We start from the raw sequence: 6,000 nt of genomic DNA, 5'->3' as shown, positions 1-6,000 counted from the left end.
TTTCTGTTATAGGAGACATAAGAATCTTTGCCTAATTTCTTTATATACTATTCTACAAACAACCCCCATATCGAATGACTTATGCTCATTTGCATATCACATTATATTAAATCTCTTTAACTAATTACCTCGACCTTATTACATATTGGAAATATTCTAATCATTTCAACGGTACTATTTACAAAATCTATTTAACATTTAATCTATCTTCTATCTATCTATATCTATATCTATCTTCTATCTTCTATATATCTATAAAAACAGAGATGTGTGTGTGCCAGAGACGATTTCTGATTGGTTAATCCAATAATCACATCTCCTAAAAAACAATCGTTTCTACGCTCTTACCTTTACCATAAAATATTATGGCTTTATTTATTGTCCATCTTGGAAGGGTTTAATTTTTTAATAACTTTTTATTTACAAATTAAAAAAATACGAAACTATTATACGAAACTAAACTACACGAAATACGCGCACACACGCACACACACACGTTCACTACCGTCACGTTGTTATGGCAACCAAACCCGCTGACTTCTTTTTCTCATTTCACTCGTGGTCTTAAATTCATTTCGGGTTTGTATTACTGTACACATAGATTCGAATAAGTTGCCAAAAAACAAATATATAACAAATAAATGTTATCAAAGGCAAATTTTTCGTGTTTTTATTCAATTTAACATGTTTATTCAGCTCGAAAAGCATACAGTGTTTACCGATGTATTGGAAAATTCAAGATGGCGGCCGATTCTCTCTTTAACACGGTAAGTTTGGAAAAAGGTGTAATAAATAAAAAACCGGTTAAAATACTGTTAAAAACTCGCTCAATATATGTTACCGTGACATAGGTTGACATATATTCGGCGGGTTTTTAATAGTATTTTGTATAATTTTTTATTTATAACACCTTTTCCCAAACTTACGGTGTTAAAGAATGTGTGAGACGCCATCTTGAATTTTCCAACACATCGGTAAACACTGTATTCTTTTCGAGCTGAATAAACATGTTAAATTGAATAAAAACACGAAAAATATATCCAGTTTTTATCGGTTTTTTACCTTCTCTGCAGAAGTACAAAAAAAAAAAAACAAACAAAAAAAAAACGGAAGGTACTTTTACAGAATGTTAAACTAACCCTAACCGATGTTTTATGTTTAGTTTAGGAAAAGTCAGAAGAAATAAAAGTCATTATTGCATGAAATATACGTATTTAGTTGAAGTATTGTTTATGTCAATTCTTTCGAAGAAATTTAGCAAGAATACCTGTAAACCAGGAAATCGGTAAAATGTCATCATGGATGAATACTTGTCTATTATAATTTCTACCCTTGACAAAAACTTAGCCATAACAAAAGAGATTTATTGTTCAGATTGTTTTTGAGATTGATTTCTAAAAAGATATTTTATAAATAAAATCGACTTTAAACTTAAAGACTTAAATTACAATAATTGAATTTAAACATTCTTATTTCAATATTTGGCACATAACACCTGCAAAAATGATCACAATGTCAGGATTTCATTTTATTTCAGAATCGATGGCAAATACTAATCTTTAACATTAGTTTATCATTTAAGCCGATAAAAAGCCCTTTTTTTCCGAGTCATAAAAGGATTTGGAGTTTCCTAATCAACCTTTCGGGTGCAGTTGCACGCTCTCAAAATAACTAAAGTGTTGGCTTTAAAAAAATTGGTTCATTAAAACTAAACAGGTTTAGTTTTAAAAAAAAAAAAATTTAAAAAAAATCGCTTTGGTAATTAGATATGTCGTATGGTTATCCCTAATCGCTGAATAAAACCGCTAACGAGTTGAATGATTACGACATAAAATTAAACTCGGGTTCCTGAAACGGAAACTTCGTTTGTTTTTGTTTTTTTCTTATCAATATATTTACATTGTTATTTTGTTTTCATTTTCAATCATTCGAACAGTTTTCTTTTTCAAGTAATCCAAGTTACAAAATTCCCACTGTTTACTATGCTAAAATCACAATGACTAATGTATACCTATTAACCCTTATCCTTGAGTGGCCTCTGGGCCTTGATAAGTGGTGACACCTATGTAAAAAAAAAAAAAATCACTCGAACATTTTTATAATGTACAGTTTTAAAAGTTTAAAAACTATATAGTTTTTACTTCAGGAAAATTAATGGGTCAGTTTTTACGATGTGCCCTGTTAAAATACTGTTAAAAACTCGCTCAATATATGTTACCGTGACATAGGTTGACATATATTCGGCGGGTTTTTAATAGTATTTTGTATAGTTTTTTATTTATAACACCTTTTCCCAAACTTACGGTGTTAAAGAGGGTGTGAGACGCCATCTTGAATTTTCCAACACATCGGTAAACACTGTATGTTTTTCGAGCTGAATAAATATATTACATTGAATAAAAACACAAAAAAGATATCCAGTTAGGTAGAAAAGTAACTTATCTTGCCTTTGATAACATTTATTTATATATTTGTTTTTGACTATTTTTTCGAATCTATGTGTACAGTAATCTTGCCAGGATGCGGAGGAAAATGAATGAAGGGGGAGGGGAATAAAATAAAAACATTTTGGAAACAGAGTAAGTTTGAAAGAATTGCTTTGCACAGAAAGAAATTAATGAAAAAATAAAATTAAATTTCTTTTCTTTCTTGATTTTTTTTTTAGTTTTTTATGAAAAAGGAAGTCAAAATTAAGACTATAAAAAACAATTTTTATTAAGAGCGAACCTCAGTCGTCAGGTCTGTAAAAAAAAGACGTGGAATAATAAATGTTTTCTAATACAAATTGTTTTTACTTATGTGTTCATTTGTCTCTTTGAAGTTCGTTTGTTTAATATATCGGTTTGCAATATAATTTTGTCATTCTGTCAGACTCAAATTTTAAATCTATATATCTATGAAAGTGTGTGTGTGTGTGTGTGTGTGTGTGTGTGTGTGTGTGTGTGTACATTTCCCTACGAAATAACTCTGTCAATTTTTAGTCTACAGACTCGAAATTTGATATACAGGGTACTGAGATTTGGAAAAATCTATGTGATCGGTTTTTAGCCAGAAATTTGGCGATTAAGGGGTCAAAGTTCAACGATTTGAGCTTTGAGAACTCTACCAAACTTCTCCGACAATTTTGGGTCTACACACTTTAAATTTTAGATATAGCTTCCGTGGACATGGATCTAACTTAATAACTAGATTTGAGCCCAAAACAATAAATTTTCAGGGGTCATAATAGGGGTCAAAGTTTAAAAAATTACCCCCTTTTTTTTGCTCAGCATACACCTCCAAACACCCGGGCAACGCCGGGCACCCATGCTAGTATATATATAAAGTCGTATTCCTGGTTGTTTACAATTTAATTAATATATAGAAAAGTTTCACAAATTAATTTTCATACTGAAAACAAGTACTGACTTGTACCCATTTTTATTCCAGCATAATATCTTATAAATGCTGGAGTCCCTCAGGGGTCCATCTTGGGGCCAACTCTTTTCCTGATCTACATTAATGATCTTCCAAATCACATCCTTAAATCATTCGTAGACATTTTTGCTGATGACACTACCATCTATGGTAGCACATCTAAGACAGTAAACGACCAAGTTCTCTCCGATTCTCTCTCCTCTGATCTTGATCACGTTGTACAATGGGGAAAGGCGTGGCTGGTTACTTTTAATGCATCTAAAACCAAGCTTCTATCTTTACATCATCAACGTTCTGATCCCCATCTGGCATCAATTAAAATGAATGGCTCTCGTCTTGGGGAGGCCTCAAGTTTTGACAGGCTTCTGGGCTTGACCTTTACTCCTGATCTTAAATGGAATACGTACATCAAATCTGTTGCCAAGGCCGCTGGAAAAATGGTCGGATCCTTCTATCGATCCAGTAGATATCTCACTGCTGATGCAATTCTCTATCTATATAAGAGCCAGATACCTCCAAGGATGGAATACTGTTGCCACATCTGGGCAGGAGCTGCTAGAAAAGACTTGTCCTGCCTTGATAGGGTTCAAAATAAACTTTGTGGCCTGGTGGGAGATGTCCTTTTCTCTTCGCTGCAACCTCTATCTCACAGAAGAGATGTTGCGAGTTTGTCTCTGTTTTATCGTTATTTTCATGGAAAGTGTTCGACTGAGCTTCAATCTTTTGTCCCCCCTCGCCAAACTTTCACAAGAAACACTAGACTAGCTGAAAACACTATCAATAATTTTCCCCACTCTTTATCTGTGCCTAAACCTAAACATAGATTCCATGATCAAAGCTTCTTTCTTAGAACTGCACGCCTGTGGAATTGTCTTCCGTTTTCCTGCTTTCCAGCTGTCTATAATATGGTTGTCTTCAAGTCCAACGTGAACAAGTTTCTGATGAGCCGTTCCACTTAAGTTAACAAATTTACCGAACTTCCATTACTATCGATTACTATATTGTCCTTTTGACTACTCTACACTCTTTAACCCTTATCCTTGAGTGGCCTATCGGCTTTGATAAGTGATGACGACTATGTAAAAAAAAAAAAAAAAAAAAAAAAAATAATTTATTCAAAAGAAGTCTACATTGAATGCGACCCCATCTGCATATTACATTAAAAACATCTATTTTGACAATTATCTCGATGTCATTATTTGTTGTAATAGAATCTTTTTAATTTTTTCTGTTTAGATATATTACTTGAAGATGATTTATTTTATTTATTATTAATTTATATTTAATTTAGCTGACAACATTTGCGTTTAAAACCGGAAGTAAGCTTATTTATTTAAGCTATGAGAGTTATTTTCCCCTAAAGCTCTGAGAGTTACATAGTCAGATTTTTGTAGACCAAAATAGATGTATTCTATGCTTTCCTAAATGTAATATGTGGTCACTTAAGTGAGGATAATCAGTGTATCTTAAATAGTATGTGACTAATATCTCCGCCCGGCAATAGGCTTCGACCAGGCAACACCAGGTAAATACAGAAATAGAGTTAGTGTGTGTGTGTGTGTGTGTATATATATATATATATATATATATATATATATATATATATATATTATTATTATTATTTTTATGATTTACTATAATAATTATTAAATACTTACTGACACTAGTGTTTCATCCTCTCGGGATTCATCAGTGCAGGGTGTCACGATTAATGCCAATCGAGAGACTCGATCCTCCGCCAACAGAAGTCATGTTTGGCTTCATTAACAAGGACTCGAACCACTAGGCTACCGCAAACCGTGAGAGATACAGTTGAAATTAAACATTTATTCTTTTTAGATTCTTTCAGCATCAGTCAGAGTGATCTGATCATTATATGACAATCTGCTAAGTTGACCGACTTTATTACAACTGAAAGTGCTCAACGATAAGAAACAAGTTTCTTAAAGGAGCAAACTTGCATTGATAGTACACACATAAAACTTTAGTCCCCTTCAAAGTAATCTCCACGGTTGCAATGCACTTGGTTACAATTTCAACAACTTCTGGAAGGCCCCATGAAAATCCCCTTATGTGAGCGTGTCAATGACTCTCGTCACTCTCTATATCATCTCCTCAACTGTCTCATAATGACAGCCTCCAAAGTTTCCCTTGAGCTTAGGGAATAACTAAAAGTCACAGGGAGCAAGGTCTGGAGTATAGGGAGGGTGAGGAACTATCCTGATGCCCAGCTTGGTCAAATAGTCTGTGAAAAAGATGGAGCTGTGAACTGCACACGCTTGGGACAAATTTTGCGCGAATCTTTCGCATCCTCAGTTCCTTGTGAATAATTGTGTGTACAGTTCCCACACTGACATCAAACTGTGCACTAAATGTCGTTATAGACACACAACGGTTCTTATCTATGAAATTCTTTATTTGGCCAATCAACTCTGGTCTTATGATTCCTTACTCCTCCCACATCTCTCATTATTCCTCACATCCTCCCTGCCTGCCTTGAACTTCCTATGCCACTCCAAAACTGGTGCTCGATTCATGCAAGATGGTCCAAAAGCAGTCCGAAGCATTCTACACGTTTCTGTA

The 6,000-nt window shown here is 33.7% G+C and overlaps 1 long non-coding RNA gene across 1 annotated transcript in view; it reads right to left on the bottom strand.

Annotated features, from left to right (window-relative positions):
- Positions 1–6,000, bottom strand: part of LOC145293240 (uncharacterized) — a 1,271,116-nt gene that overhangs the window by 25,778 nt on the left and 1,239,338 nt on the right. The window lies entirely within an intron of this gene.

This window comes from Euprymna scolopes, chromosome 14, assembly GCF_053919585.1.
Source record: "Euprymna scolopes isolate OS-2025 chromosome 14, ASM5391958v1, whole genome shotgun sequence".
Classification (NCBI taxonomy): Eukaryota; Metazoa; Mollusca; class Cephalopoda; order Sepiida; family Sepiolidae; genus Euprymna; species Euprymna scolopes.
Note: the sequence above shows the minus strand (reverse complement) of the source record. Positions and strands in the feature narration are given on the sequence as shown.